The sequence below is a fragment of the Bombina bombina genome, chromosome 1, assembly GCF_027579735.1.
Source record: "Bombina bombina isolate aBomBom1 chromosome 1, aBomBom1.pri, whole genome shotgun sequence".
Taxonomy (NCBI): Eukaryota; Metazoa; Chordata; class Amphibia; order Anura; family Bombinatoridae; genus Bombina; species Bombina bombina.
The window spans coordinates 46760892-46778147 of NC_069499.1; positions in this window are offsets into that span (position 1 = coordinate 46760892).

Consider the following 17256-nt stretch of genomic DNA (forward strand, 5'->3'; position numbering starts at 1 on the left):
CATGTCCCCAAGAATCCTTTAAAGGCAACCGCCTTTTTTAATTTGTTGTTCAAGATCTGGAGAACATGGGAGTCGATTATCCTGTTCCTGTTTCAGAATAGGGCCAGGGATTTTACTCCAAACTTTTTATTGTTCCAAAGACGGAAGGAACTTTCAGGCCCATATTGGATTTGAAAACTTTAAACAAGTTTCTAAGCATGCCAACTTTCAAAAAGTAAACAATTCACACTATTTTACCATTGATCCAACAGGGTCAATTCATGTCCACAAAAAACCTGAAGGACGCATACCTTCATATCCCCATTCACAGGTATAATTATAATTTCATAAGATTTGCTTTCCACAATAAGCATTGTTGTCCTTCCATTTGGTCTGCATCTTCACAAAGGTATTGGTAGCCTAGTTGGCTGTAATCAGAACTCAGGGCATATCAGTAGCCCCATAGCTAGATGACATATTGGTTCAGGCTCCTTCCCTGTCTGTCCTTCCCTGTCTTAAGTGATCTGTCACACTCAAAAATTCTATCCTTCCTACAGGAACATGGTTTGAAGACAAAGGTTTTTAATTTGGGAGGGTTATTTTGGTTTTAGTATAGGGTATTTGATGTAAAAGAGCCAATCAATTTAACTAGGACTTTGCCCTACAAATGTCCTTTTAGGGCAATTTTAGAGTTTGTGTCTTAAGTTAGGAGTAGTTGTTAAGGGTTTAAGTAGTTGTAGTACTTTGTGATGGGGTATTGGTGATTAGGGGGTTAGGTAGTGTAGGGGTAGTTTGCGATGGGGTATTGGCAGTTAGGGGGTTAAGTAGTGTAGGGATAGTTTGCAATGAGGGAATTGGTGGTTAGGGGGTTAATAGGTTAGGGGTAGTTTGCATCGGGGTAATGGCAGTTAGGGGTTAAGTAGTGTAGGGGTTGTTTTGGCCTAGATAAGTGCAGTGCTAATTTATTGCACTGCTGTAAACAGGCAAATTTGCCTGTCTATGGGTGCGCAATGAATAACCAGCCATTACAAGTGGCTGCTATTGCTGCCACAAACTCGCGGTAGCAATTAGCGCTCAGAAAATTAACCAGAGGTCAGACCTCTGGTTAATTTTCAAAATAATCCCATATTGGCCCCGAAACAATAAAAAAACAGCAAAAAGCTGTTTTAAGGGGTTAAAGTGGGCGGGTGTAGGGTTTCAGAATAAAAACGATACTGAAAAGTGCCTTTACAAATGGTCTATAGGAAAATGTGTGTTCCCTATAAATATATATATATGTATATGCTTATATACCTATATATGTATGTGTTAAAATGTGTATATACACATATTAACACATAAATATATATGTATGTATTCATTTTTACACAAAGTGATTACTATACGACAAGTCTAGATATTGAGGTCCTGATCTCACTACTACTGAAGATCCCCTTAGCTGTACACAGGATATCACATATTAAATACATATCCATATGTAGATGTATGACCTACTCACTGCAGACGATCCATACATTAGAGATGAATAGAGCTTTAATGAATCTAGACCATAGATACAAATACGCCTCTAAAATGTCATCTGTGTCTTGCTCATGTACAACATAACAGAATTATTCCAATGTCAAAAAGGTCAGTTGTGGACTTTATCATATGCCTTTAGGTCTTGAAAACCTATTGAAAATTATTGTAAAAAAATGGATTGTGATTGATGAGAAAATTTGGGCTCATGTTAAAAAGAGGGGCTTTTTCCAGTGAGCTGAAAATGTGCTTGTAGCTCTTATAAACAGCCGAAAACTCACTATTGTGATTGCGTTGAAAGGAAAAGCGCCCTTTTCCAGACGAAAACAAATCAGCCAATCGGCCCCTCAATTTAAAAAAATAAAATAAAATAAAAAAATGAATCTATAGATTATTGCTTTATATATACCATTATGTTTAACATATATTTACTGTTTATTATCTATTTTTTATTTTAAATCATGTAATGTCCCTTTAAAAGTGACTGTATAGACATATAATACACTAATACATGAGAATTATTGTGTATTGTAGTCCCCTCCTCACAGAGATTACAAAGTAGTTATTTTTACAAAGACCCCACAACTGTGTCAGTTGATATCTAAACAAGCAAGAGTATTTTTTGTACTTATTATAAAAGACAAACATTTCTAGGCTTACCCTAACGTTCGCACCCAGGGAATGAATTCTTCAGACTATCCTCTTCATTTAGACTTGGGCAGATTGTAAATCACAGAGGGGTGTTCCTCCGGGCAGTTTGTAAATCCACTTCCTTTGTCATAACAGGAACAAATCCCATCTTTGAAGTTTTTTTCCTTCTTGTAACAAGGGGAATGTCTTTTGTTTAATCCATTTTAGCTCTTAATACCTGACCTGGATCAATCTCGCTGACTAGATTACACACTGCTCCTGCAGCCCATAGACTAACCTAAAAGGCTTTTCTGCCTCATTGATGAGAAAATCAGAAACTAAATGGTATCAGGACTTCCAATGCTTGTTACTTTGAACTGTTTTTTTTTCTTTTCCACCAAATTATAATAAACATATAATTGACTTCTTGCAACTTTTCACATGGCAATTTACTTGCAAAATATGTGAACCGCAACACTTTATCATTTGTAATATACCATGGATACTTTCAATGCAACATGAAATTAGGAGAATTTAGGATATAAACTGTAGTGATGTTCTTTCTGGATTGTATTTTGTTTTAGATTATTTGATAAATATATCTCAATCTAGAAGCATAGAACAGGATAGGAAAGTCAAAATTAAAGTTGAATGATTCAGATAGAGCATGACATTTTAAGACACTTTTAAAGTCAATTCTATTTTCAAATGTGCTTCGTTCTCATGGTATCCCTTGTTGAAAAAGAATATGCACATACTGTGCACTAGTGGGAGCTAGCTGCTGATTGGTGCCTGCACAAATTTGTCTCTTGTGATTGGCTAACTAGTTGTGTTCAGCTAGCTGCCAGTAGTGCAATGCTGTTCCTTCATCAAAGGATAACAAGAGAATGAAGCACATTTGATAATAGAAGTAAATTGGAAAGTTGTTTAAAAGTGTATGTTTTATCCAAATCATGAACATTTTGGGGTTTCCTGTCCCTTTAAGGGCTAGATCATATTGCTGTTGTAAAATTAAAGGGACAGTAAAGTCAATATTAAACCTTCATGATTCAGATAGAGCATTAAGTTTTAAACAACTTTCCAATGTACTTTTTTTGTTTTGTTATCAAATTTGCTTTGTTCTTTTGGTATCCTTTGTTGAAGAGTACATTCCGGAGCGTTCAATTTAAAAAAAAATCTAATTTATATCTATGTAGGCTCAGGAGTGTGTGTATATTATGGAAGTACTGTTTTCAGCAATGTACACAATTGCAAACTCTGCGGCCATATAATGCTCCACTCCTAAGCTTAGCTAGTAATCAACAAGCAAATACCAAGAAAACAAAGTCAATTTGATAACAGATGTAAATTAGTTTTTTGATTGCGTGCTCTATCTGAATTGCTGTGACTTAAAGGGACATTAAACTCAATTTTCTTGTTGAAGAGATGTTGAAGAGATATCTAGATAGGTAGATAGCACATTTCTGCAGCAGTACATAACAGGAAATGGTGCTGCCATGTTCTTGCAGTCACATGCACGCTCCTACACCTTCCTACCTGCCTTCCCACAAGGGACACAAAAAGAACAAAGTAAATTTGATAACAAAGTAAATTGGAAAGTTTTTTTTAAAAAAAAATGTACACTTCATCTGAATCATAAAATATTTTTTGGGGTTTTATGTCCCTTTAAGAACTGGTAGTAGCTTAGTCTTCATATCTGTTGTTAAATTTACAATGAGAATATGATCTAGCCCCTGGCATGTTAATTTTTCCATCTAAAGTTTATTTACAGTAAACCATATGTATATTCAAGGTGTTCTTGAATCCCTATAAGTTATGTGTTTCAAAATCTACTATAAGATGTTTTGTATTAGTAGGAAAGTAAACTCATAATTTAATTCCCTATAGAATGTTTATGAGTAATAAAAACAAATGCAGTAGACTTTTAAAATAGGGTTGCACCGATAACGATACTAGTATCGGTATTGGTGCCGATACCAAGTATTTGCATGAGTACTTGTATTTGTGCAAATGCACCGATACTTAATCCGATACCTCCAATTCCTACCCATACGCCATCTTGTGGCATTTTTCAAACTGCATGTTCCCATTTCATTTTAAGCTGGAGTGGAGACTTAACTAAAAATTGTTCACTTCTGTTCTGCCAATACAAATTGCTGTTATTTGTTTTATTGTACGTCTGAGAGCAGTGCTCCAAAAGCTGTTCTACTATACAGCTGGAAGCCTACCTGGGATAGATCACTGTACCTCGTTCAGGCAACTGGGCAGTTAATAAAGTGAGATTTCCAGCTCTGGCTATAATGACCCAAAAATATCTTTCTGCCCCTTGCAGTAGTGTGAAACGTAAAAGAGTGTTCAGTAGACATGTGCAATTCGTTTCGGATTGATTCGGAAATTCGGAAAATTCGGTAAATTCGGAGATTCGATTGATTCGAATTTCCGAATTAAAATACTGCCGGATCTACCGAATGAATCCGAATTATCTGCCGAATCTACCGAATAAATCCGAATTAGCTTGGTAAATTCGGCATTCTCCCATAGGAAACAATGGGGCAGTTTCGGCTGAAAAAAAACCTAACACCTGCAAAAAAGCAGCGTTCAGCTCTTAACTCAGCCCCATTGTTTCCTATGTGGAAACACTAAGTCTACACCTAACACCCTAACATGAACCCCGAGTCTAAACACCCCTAAATCTAACACTTATTAACCCCTAATCTGCCGTCCCCGCTATCACTGACACCTGCATTATACTATTAACCCCTAATCTGCCGCTCCGGACACCGCCGCCACCTACATTATCCCTATGAACCCAGAATCTGTTGCCCCCAACATCGCCGACACCTACATTATACTTATTAACCCCTATTCTGCGCCCTCCAGCGTCGCCGCAACCTAACTACAAGTATTAACCCCTAATCTGCCGACCGGACATCGCCGCCACAATAATAAATGTATTAACCCCTAAAGCGCCACACTCCTGCCTCGCAAACACTATAATAAATTGAATTAATCCCTAATCTGCCCTCCCTAACATCGCCGCCACCTACCTACAATTATTAACCCCTAATATCCCGCCCCCAACGTCGCCGCTACTATAATAAAGTTATTAACCCCTAAACCTAAGTCTAACCCTAACCCTAACACCCCCCTAAATTAAATATAATTTAAATAAAACTAAATAAATTTACTATAATTATATAAATTAATCCTATTTAAAACTAAATACTTACCTATAAAATAAACCCTAATATAGCTACAATATAACTAATAGTTACATTGTAGCTATTTTAGGATTTATATTTATTTTACAGGCAGCTTTGTATTTATTTTAACTAGGTACAATAGTTATTAAATAGTTATTAACTATTTAATAACTACCTAGCTAAAATAAATACAAATTTACCTGTAAAATAAATCCTAACCTAAGTTACAATTACACCTAACACTACACTATCATTAAATTAATTAAATAAATTAATCCTATTTAAAACTAAATACTTACCTGTAAAATAAACCCTAATATAGCTACAATATAACTAATAGTTACATTGTAGCTATTTTAGGATTTATATTTATTTTACAGGCAACTTTGTATTTATTTTAACTAGGTACAATAGCTATTACATAGTTAATAACTATTTAATAGCTACCTATTTAAAATAATTACAAAATTACCTGTAAAATAAATCCTAACCTAAGTTACAATGAAACCTAACACTACACTTTCATTAAATAAATTAACTACAAGTACCTAGAATTAAATACAATTAAATAAACTAAACTAAAGCACAAAAAAAACAAACACTAAATTACAAAAAAATAAAAAATATTACAAGAATTTTAAACTAATTGCACCTAATCTAAGCCCCCTAATAAAAAAAATAAAAAAAAAATAATAATAAAAGTCCCTACCCTATTCTACATTACAAAGTAATCAGCTCTTTTACCAGCCCTTAAAAGGGCTTTTTGCGGGGCATGCCCCAAAGTAATCAGCTCTTTTGCCTGTAAATTTAAATTTATTTTAGCTAGGTAGCTATTAAATAGTTAATAACTATTTAATAACTATTGTACCTAGTTAAAATAAATACAAAGTTTCCTGTAAAATAAATATAAATCCTAAAATAGCTACAATGTAACTATTAGTTATTTTGTAGCTATATTAGGGTTTATTTTACAGGTAAGTATTTAGTTTTAAATAGGATTAATTTATTTAATTATAGTAAATTTATTTTGTTTTATTTAAATTATATTTAACTTAGGGGGGTGTTAGGGTTAGACTTAGGTTTAGGGGTTACTAACTTTATTATAGTAGCAGCGATGTTGGGGGCGGGAGATTAGGGGTTACTCATTGTAGGTAGGTGGCGGCGATGTTAGGGAGGGCAGATTAAGGGTTAATAAAATGTATTATAGTGTTTGCGAGGCGGGAGTACAGTGGTTTAGGGGTTAATAAAGTTATTATCGTGGCGGCGATGTCCCGTTGGCAGATTAGGGGTTAATACTTGTAGTTAGGTTGCGGCGACGTTGGGGGGGCATATTAGGGGTTAATAAAATTTATTATAGTGTTTGCGAGGCGGGAGTGCGGCGGTTTAGGGGTTAATACATTTATTATAGTGGTGGTGATGTTCGGTTGGCAGATTAGGGGTTAATACTTGTAGTTAGGTTGCGGCGACATTGGGGGGGCAGATTAGGGGTTAATAAATATAATATAGGTGTCGGCGATGTTAGGGACAGCAGATTAGGGGTTCATAGCTATAATGTAGGTGGCGGCGGTGTCCGGTCAGCAGATTAGGGGTTAAATAATTTTATGATAGTGTTTGCGATGTGGGGGGGCCTCGGTTTAGGGGTTCATAGGTAGTTTATGGGTGTTAGTGTACTTTGTAGCACTGTAGTTAAGAGCTTTATATTCCGGCGTTAGCCCATAAAGCTCTTAACTACTGACTTTATTCGGTAGATTTGGATGGCCGTGTATTACACTAGTATTGTACAGTATATTAGGTTATATCACTCTGCTATGGGTTACACCTAATATACAGTACATAATACTAGTCTAATTCACAGCATATCCCACCTGACACATATCGAAATTCCGAATTTCGTTACCGAACCGAATCAATCCGAATTCAGCCGAATTTATTCGAATCCGAATAAATCCGAAACGAATTCATTCAAATTTTGCCAAATTCGAATCGATCCGAACCGAAAATTCGAAAAAATCCAAACCGAACCAAAACAAATTTTTCGATCATGCACATATCTAGTGTTCAGCTTAGTGTCAAACGTCCTTACTGATAGGAGAAACAGACTTATAGCTGAACATGCAGAGATGCTTCTGTTCCTTAATAAGAACTTGCCGCTAACTTTTGAAAAATTATTCTAATAGATTGCCCGTTATACTGCTAGTTCTCATCTTGCACAATTATGCTCAAAACATACTGTACTCTGAGGAACATCTTTAGTCAGGGCTGGACTGGGAATAAAAAGCAGCCCTGGAAATATATGAAGACGAGCCCTATTTTCTGTTGAGTCAGTAGAATGCAATTTCCCCATTTTTCTCAAAGGGGATTACTCGGACACTCATTCCCCAATATTTTTTTCAGAATTAAATTATATTACTTTGTATTAAATACAAAATGTCAGATTGATGTTATATAGGTACCCTACAACCCAATTGCATCCAGTAATCACCCCTTTAAATTGTAGCTTTCCAGTCCCAGCTGCTGAAGTTATTTATTGTTATTAATATATTTTATTGTAATTTTTATTTATAAACATGCTCTGTGAACTTTGTGACAACAATCAAATAAAACAGTTTTATTATTTCAAAATGTCTTGAGTTACAGTTCATAATTATAAAGAAGGTATCTTAAATCATTAGTCTGTACTGTGCTTGGTAAACTGTCATATGACATTAAAAAAGAAGTATCGGTAATTGGTATTGGTGAGTATTTGAAAAAAAGTATCGGTACTTGTACTCGGTCTTAAGAAAATGGTATTTGTGCAACCCTACTTTTAATATTTATTTTTCTAATCTTTCTTATAATTTACCACTGAAAACTGTATTTTTCTCTGACCCCCCATGGATGCTGTAGTGCATCCTGTATACATACCAAAACTGACCCTGCAACATGCTGTAGTGATTAGTTAACCAGTGAAGGATCTCATTTATATCTTGCCACAACAAACAATATAGCATAAACATACGCTTATCACTTCCCTACCTTGAAGATGACACAAGCAAATAATACTCACATTTGTGTTATTGCTGTTTGTTAATTATCACTGAACCTATATACTAATATCCAACAAGTTCAGCTCTTATATAAAAACATAAGAAACATTATTATCTCGATTAAAGTTGTGTTCTAATAAAAAACAAAAACAACTATTTAAATGGGAAGGCCTTCCATTGGCTTCATAAACAACTTATTGAATTGTATGCAGACAGTTTGTGCACTGCAGTCTGTGATTGGCTGTACCAGACATTCCCTTCTCTAAACATACTTATAAGGTGCTAGTTACAGAAATGTTATTCCATATCTCATTAACAGCTATAAATCCTAATTTTCTAGACTTCAATGGAAACAAATTGTATAGAGTCAATTTGAAATGGAAACATGATTAAACAATTTAGTTTTTTAAGTCACTTCCTGCTGCATTTTTCCGTTGATAGTAAAGTCCGAGCAATGACAAATTTGATATCAGTAGTTTTCTTATTTATATATAGTTATATTATTTTTAAAAAGTTCAAACACTTCACTACAATAAGATGATTTTGATGAGTTTGCTAAAGTTGGGTAGGTTTCATGGTTTGAATGTGTGATTAGCTCTATATTTGTATTTTATTTGTATTAAAATAGGAAATTAACAAACCAATTTGCACAAGATTGTTATGAAAAACGTTAATGGATGCATTTGAAAGGATAGTAAGGTTGGAATTGAAATGTTTATGAATGCATTTCAGTTTTAAATAGAAACAATTTTGTTCTATACGCCCAAAAGCAAAAATGCTTCTATTAAATCATATTAGTTTTTCAGTGGCATATGCACATATGCTGTGAGGACCCATGCATCGGTATTCAAGCCCCGAGAGAGCTGGTAGTAGTGTGTATTGCATCAGTGAAGACTTAAAGGGACATGAAACACTTTGAGATGGTAATATAAAATGATAAATCTTACATATATATACTGTATATATATATATATATATATATATATATATATATATATATATATATATATATCTGCAATATAGTTTTATTATTTATTTTGTCCCCATTTCCTCTAATTCCATTCTGAAATTGTAACCTTTTCAGTTAGAAATGGAACTGCAGAACATTGTTAATAATTTCACACAGTGATTGGCTGCATACTCTAGTGGGCTATTTATAACTGTCCCTTATTGACCACAGAATATAAGGTAACCTAAGTTACAACATGGCAGCTCCTATTGTTTTATAGACACTAAAACTTTACACTTACTTTGTCAATATTTAAACAGCTAATGAAACTCTTAAAAATACATCTGCATGTTAATCTCAGACTAATCTTTTCTTTGAATGTATCATTTTATCTAGTATTTATTTAGTTTTTAATCCCTTTAATTTGTGTCATACAAGCCACTGCTGACTCCCTGAGCAAGCCTGGTGTTTGTATACTGTTGCACGGGACCTCACAGGATATGTGAGTATGCCACAGAAAAACAGAACTTTTACTAGAAGCATTTTTGTTTATGGAAGTATATTGTAATAATGCTTCTACTTAAAATTGAAATGTATACATACAGATTTCAGTTTTAACGTGTCTATCCCTTTATTAAATTAAAAAACCATAACATAGTTTATTTTTAAAATCTAAAAAACAAAGCAGTCCATAAAGAAATGCAGAAAACCGTGCTCTATAAATATTTATAAAACTTTATACATCAAAAGGAAAAATGATTCAACACAAAGTATAGTAATAAATATGAACCATTACTATATTATCAGCATTAGATGAATCATTTAACAGTGTAGACAGCCAGTGGATTTACGTGCTAAGCATCCCCTCTACAGGCAGAAATACAGAACTGTGAGTTTATAAATATAAAGAACAGGTTTTGAGAACAAAAACAACATAATATTAACAGTGATTTTAATTTGGAAGAAAGAAGGAACATTATTTTTTTTTCCACATTGCAAAAACTTCTGGAAACCGCGGATCCATATATTTTTTTATAATTTTGTCTCAAGAACAGGAAATGTATTTCATAAATTCCGTGACAGTTTACAAACTGCTATTTATGAACACAGTACACAAATATTATTGTTTAAAGGGGGGCGCTGTACTCAAGCATTTTCTATCATGTACAGGAAGCAGTTAATGCAAAAATAAATTCCAATTTAGAGCTTGGTAAAACTATTTAAAATCTAAGAGCCAGACTAAAAAGTGGAGAGTCAGATATTTTACATATATACACTTTAGCGCCCTTTCCACTCAAATACCTCAAAACTTGAAAAATCATTTTTAATCAGTTTTAATATTTAATAATGTGTATGTTACATTTCAATGTTCTTTGTTTTTTTAAATAGATATTCATATATACAGTATATATATTTATATATATATATATATATATATATATATATATATATATACACACACTGTATATAGGTATAGATATATATTTTACAAAAAAAATCATCAGATATATATAGAAATGTATATATAAAAACAAAAAGAACATTTTCTATTATGTGAAGAACATTGGAATGTAAAAAGAAAATGTATGCGTACCTGATAAATTTATTTATTTTTTGACACGATGAGTCCACGGATCAGCTTAATTACTAATGGGATATTCACCTCCTGGTCAGCAGGAGGAGGCAAAGAGCACCACAGCAGAGCTTTTAAATAGCTCCTCCCTTCCCTCCCACTCCAGTCATTTGACCGAAGTTAGGAAGAGAAAGGAAAAGCCAAGGTGCAGAGGTGTCTGAAGTTTACAATAACCCAAAACCTGTATAGAAGAACAGTGCAGGCCGTGGACTCCTTGTGTCAAAAAAGAAATGAATTTATCAGGTAAGCATAAATTTTCTTTTCTTTTTTTAAGACACAATGAGTCCATGGATCATCTTAATTACTAATGGGATTCAATACCCAAGCTAGAGTACACAGATGATACGGGAGGGACAAGAGAGGGAACCTAAACGGAAGGCACCACTGCTTGAAGAACCTTTCTCCCAAAAAAACAGCCTCAGCTGAGGCAAAAGAGTCAAATTTGTAAAACTTTGAAAAAGTGTGAAGAGAGGACCAAGTTGCAGCCTTGCATGTCTGTTCCATAGAAGTTTAATTTTTGAAAGCCCATGAGGAAGCAACAGCCCTTGTGGAATGAGCTGTAACTCTCTCAGGAGGCTGCTGTCCAGCAGTCTCGAATTCAAAACGTATGATGCTCTTCAACCAAAAAGAAAGCGAAGTAGCCCTAGCTTTCTGTCCCTTGCGTTTCCCTGAGAAAACCCCAAACAAAGTAGAAGACTGATGAAAGTCCTTAGTCGCCTGCAGGTAAAATTTTAACACATGGACTACGTCCAAATTGTGCAAAAGTCTTTCCTTCTTAGAAGAAGGATTAGGACACAAAGAAGGTACAACAATCTCCTTATTAATGTTCCGATCAGAAACAACCTTAGGAAGAAATCCTAATTTGGTACGCAAAACTACCTTATCTGCATGGAAAATAAGATAAGGAGACTCATACTGTAATGCTGTAACGAGTACTGAAACTCTGAGTATATGTGTGACAATGTTTCAGTATCGTGATACAAATATAGAGTGCAAAAACAAACTGGTCTCAAAATATATGATTTGTTACACCAAAATCGTAATTCACACTAAGAGGAAGTATGAACAGTAAGTTTCAGTGTGATTTATAAAGAGCCCAAAAGTTTCTATGGACTTAATGAGTGACCAGGTAAGTCAGGACAAATGTATACTATTTGTATTGCAGCAGTTTAGATAGACCAGATCATAAAGTTCATATGCTTAGTAAATCAGCATAATACTTAAGGAGAGAATCCGTACTTTATCACAGACTGAGTGCATACCTTGTTGTTTAGTGAAAAGTCCATTCCGTGTAACACGGAGCTGAGCGGCAGAGAGGAGTGGACTCGGCTGAGAGATCTGATGCTCCGTTTAGATAGACTGTGGCGTAGCGTCTGACGTCAGCGGAGCTGACTCGTAATTACTGCGGTAAGAAAGCTTTGAAATTGTAACAGTTCGAAAAAGACACAAATGTAATAAATTTACCTTGGAGCAAATCCTTCACTTGATTTGGCAACTGCGGCTATTGTTGGAAACAGAAAGTATATCCAGTCAGTAATCCAGAGTTGTTGCGGTGAGGACCGAATGATCGGCAGTGCTGAAAAGAGAATTAGCTCACACAAAAGTTTAGACAGGAGTTGCAAATGAAAAGCAATGTTCATTAGTGAGATTTCCAATAAGAAATATCAGAAGCTTAGAGGAGATTGTTCCTAAGTGGGTAACAAACAAAATACTAAGCAATGTGCTTAGTGAAAGGTGTGGTTTTAAAACAGGTGAGGTGGTTTGATTGGAGGTAATACTTAAAGGTATACACACCTACACAGAAGTTCTGACATGACCCCCTCCTCAAACAAGCTGACCCTCAGCTTGAGGTCTGGGACGTTCACGGAAGCGACGGTGAAACTGTGAAACCAAACGAGGTGCGTTAATGTTACCAGATGGTTCCCAGCTGTCATCTTCTGAAGAGAAATCCTTCCATCTGACAAGATATTCTAGGGAGCCTTTGTAGTATCTAGAATCCAGAATGGTTTTAACTTCATATTCATTTGTATCCTGTTGGAGCAACGAAGATGGAAGAGTAGGAGGTAATGTTCTGGTACCCAGGTATGGTTTTACCAAGGAGATGTGGAAAGTTGGGTGGATTCTGAAAGCGGTAGGTAGATCTAATGTAACTGCATTTTCATTTATCACTTTAGAGATTGTGAACGGGCCACAGAATTTTTGAGCCAATTTTTTACTGGGGACTTGTAGCTTGAGATTTCTGGTGTATAACCAAACTTGATCTCCCACTTGATATGAAGGTGGTTTTCTTCTCCGTAAATCAAAAAATCGTTTCTGGTTAGCTTGAGCTTTGATGATATTCTTTTTGATGAATTTAAAGTTGTCAAGTAGCTGGTTGTTAAATTCATCAACTAAAGGTGATGTAGAAGGTGATGAGGATACACTAGTTAAGGTTGGATGGTACCCATAGTTTGCAAAGAATGGAGTTAAGTTAATTGAGGAGTTGGTTAAGTTGTTATAGGCAAATTCTGCCATTGGTAAGAATTGCATCCAGTTGTTTTGTTGGTATGAACAGAAACATCTTATGTATTCATCCAACCATTGATTTACTCTCTCAACCTGCCCGTTGGCCTGTGGATGGAAAGCTGTGGTATAATGATGGTTTATGTTTAGTGATTGACATAGGTTCTTCCAAAACCGGGAAGTGAACTGAGTCCCCCTATCTGATATAATGACAGAGGGCAACCCATGGAGTTTAACGACATGCTGGAGGAAGAGAGTAGCTGTTTCAGATGAGGTTGGTATTTTGTGAAATGGTAGAAAGTGAGCCATTTTTGTGAATGTATCAACGACGACTAAAATTGTGTTTTGGTTATTTGATAGCGGAAGTTCAACTATGAAGTCTAAGCTTATCTGTTGCCAAGGTCTATCTGAGACTGGTAATGGCATTAATAGTGCGTAAGGATGCTTCTTTTCTGTTTTGGAAGTCTGGCACGTAGCACAAGTCTTAACATACTCCTTTACAGTGTGAAACATCTTTGGCCACCAGTATGTTCTGGAAAGAAGATCATGAGTTCGTTTGACTCCGGGATGTCCTGCCATGGGAGAATCATGATGGTCTTCAAGTAAGTTTTGTCTGAATTTAGGAGGTATGAACATTCTTTGTTTGTAGTAAAATATTCCATTGTTATTGAGTAGAGTCTTATTTAGAACCTCAGATGAGTCTTTGGTTGCTTTCCTTATTTCTGTTAGGAAGTCGGTGGTCAGTCCGATACATTTTTCAGGAGGAATGATTGAAGTTGGGTTGTTTGGGACCATAGGTGGGTTATGTTGTCTTGAGAGTGCATCTGCTTTGGTATTTCTGCAGGCTGGACGATATATGATTTGGAAGTCAAACATAGAAAAGTATAGGCTCCATCGGACCTGTCTGGCCGACAAGGTTTTGTTACTTTGAAGGAACTGGAGATTCTTGTGATCCGTGTAAATTGTTATTGGGTGTGTTGCCCCTTCTAGAAGGTGTCTCCAGAATTCCAGTGAACGTCGGATTGCCAAGAGTTCTTTGTCACCTATTGCATAATTCCTTTCAGCGGATGTCATACTTTTAGAAAAAAACGAAATCGGATGAGAGGTTTTTGATGTGGAATCCTATTGAGATAATACTGCTCCAATGGCATGATCAGATGAATCCACCTCCAAGATATATGGTAGATTGGCGTCAGGAAATGCTAGTATAGGTGCAGTTGTGAAACATTTCTTCAAATAGTTGAAAATGTGAGTTAAATTAGGAGTCCAAACAAAAGGTGTGTTGGAACCTGTTAATTGGGTGAGTGGTTTTACGATATGGGAGAAATTCCTTATAAATTTTCTATAATAATTGGAAAATCCTAAGAACCTTTGTAGTTCTTTTTTATTGGTAGGTATTGGCCAACTCTTAACAGCGTCAACCTTCTCGGCTTGCATTTGTATACCAGACGAGGATATCTTATAGCCCAAAAAGGAAACAGTTGTATTATGAAATTAACATTTCTCTGGTTTTGCGTATAGTTTATGAACCCTTAACCTGGATAGGACCCATCTCATGTGTTTGATATGATCTTCCAAGCTGTTTGAGTAAATCAAGATGTCGTCGAGGTATACCACCATGCAGACGTCCAGGAGATCTCTGAAGATATCGTTTATAAAATGCTGGAACGTCGCTGGGGCATTGCATAAGCCGAACGGCATTACAAGATACTCAAACAACCCGTAGCGGGTCCTAAAGGCTGTGAGCCACTCATCCCCTTCTCTTATAAGAATTAAATTATACGCACCACGAAGATCTAGTTTGGTGAAAATTACAGCATTACTCAACCTTTCAATTAATTCAGGTATAAGAGGAAGGGGATATCGATTCTTTACTGTGCATTTATTTAACTCACGGTAATCGATTATTGGTCTTAGTGTAGCATCCTTATTTGTCACAAAAAACATGCCAGCGGCTGTTGGTGAGGTTGATGGTCGAATAAAACCCTTGTGGAGGTTATCTTGTAGGTACTGTTTTAGGTGTAGAAGTTCTGGTTGATTGAGGGGATATAAGTGTCCTACAGGTAGTGTGCTACCAGGTATTAATTCGATAGGACAATCGTACACCCGGTGAGGAGGTAAGGATTCGGCTTCGGTTTTACTAAATACGTCTGAGAAATCGGAGTATTGATCTGGAAGAGAAATTTTAGCAGAAGTAGTCTGTAGTAGAAACTGTTGAGGGAAGCAAGTATTGGTACAGTAATCAGAGTGGAAATCTATCTCTAAACTGTTCCAGTTGATAGTTGGGTTGTGAAGTTGCAACCAAGGTAATCTTAGTACTACAGTAAAATGGGGGGAAGGAATAACGTCAAATGTTAAATGTTCAGTATGACCTGACTCAGTAGTGACCAACAGTGGGATAGTGTGGTGTGTTATTGGTCCGTTTGTAATTGTGGAACCGTCAATGACTTTGAGAGAGACAGGGTTTTTCTTTGCTATAACAGGTATTTTATTAGACATAACAGTGGATTTATCAATAAAGTTGCCAAAGGCTCCTGAATCGATTATGGCGTTCGTCTTTATCCTTTTAAGGTCCCACTGTAAGAGGATAGAGAGATTGCAGTAAGTTTGTTTATCTTTTACTGTATAAGAATTATGAATAAACATGAACTTACTCTTTTTATTTTTTCTTAGAACAGGACAGTCTGAGACAGTATGTGAAGGATTGGCGCAGTACATACATAAATTCTGCGTCCTTCTTCGTAATCTTTCCTGAGGCGATAATGGTCCCCTTAAGATGCCTATCTCCATGGGAGTAACTTGTTCTTGAGTAACTGTAGATGGCGTGGAATATCCTGAGGCTTGAGATTTGTGGCCGTATTCGGTATGAGCCCGCTCAGCCTTTCTTTCTCTCAACCTCCTGTCTATTTGTGTGGCAAGCTTCATTAGAGATTCTAAGGAATTGGGCAGTTCTACACGTGCAAGCTCATCTTTAAGCGTCTCCGACAGTCCTAGTCTGAACTGGTTACGCAATGACACCAAACTCCAAGATGAATCTAAAGCATAAAGCTTAAATTCAGTAATATAATCTTCCACTGGTTTTGTACCTTGTCTTAAATTTCTCATTTTTTGTTCAGCTGATAATTGTACGTCAGTATCACTATATAGTTCATCCATTGCCTGGAAGAAATCAGTTAACGAATTTAGGATGGGGGCATTAGCTTCACACAATTGGTCAGCCCATATCCTTGGTTCAGATCTTAGGAAAGAAATTGTGGTGAGAACTTTAACTCTATCAGATGGATATGTTCTAGGTTTCAGATTGTACAATAACTGACAAGCATTCTTAAATTGCCTGTACAATTTTCTTTCACCAGTAAAAATTTCAGGCACACATACATGAGGTTCAGGAGCGGCAGCATGTTGCTCTCTAGATTCTTTAAGTAGTTCCCTAAGAACCTGATTTTCTAATTGCAAGTCATGAATGGCTTGTCCCATCTGATCTACTTTTTGGGAGAGGTTATATACAACCTGCGGCAGTTCGGGTTGTTCCATCTTAACCTTACCCTTTTGTTTTCAGGCTTAGTATTATGTAACGAGTACTGAAACTCTGAGTATATGTGTGACAATGTTTCAGTATCGTGATACAAATATAGAGTGCAAAAACAAACTGGTCTCAAAATATATGATTTGTTACACCAAAATCGTAATTCACACTAAGAGGAAGTATGAACAGTAAGTTTCAGTGTGATTTATAAAGAGCCCAAAAGTTTCTATGGACTTAATGAGTGACCAGGTAAGTCAGGACAAATGTATACTATTTGTATTGCAGCAGTT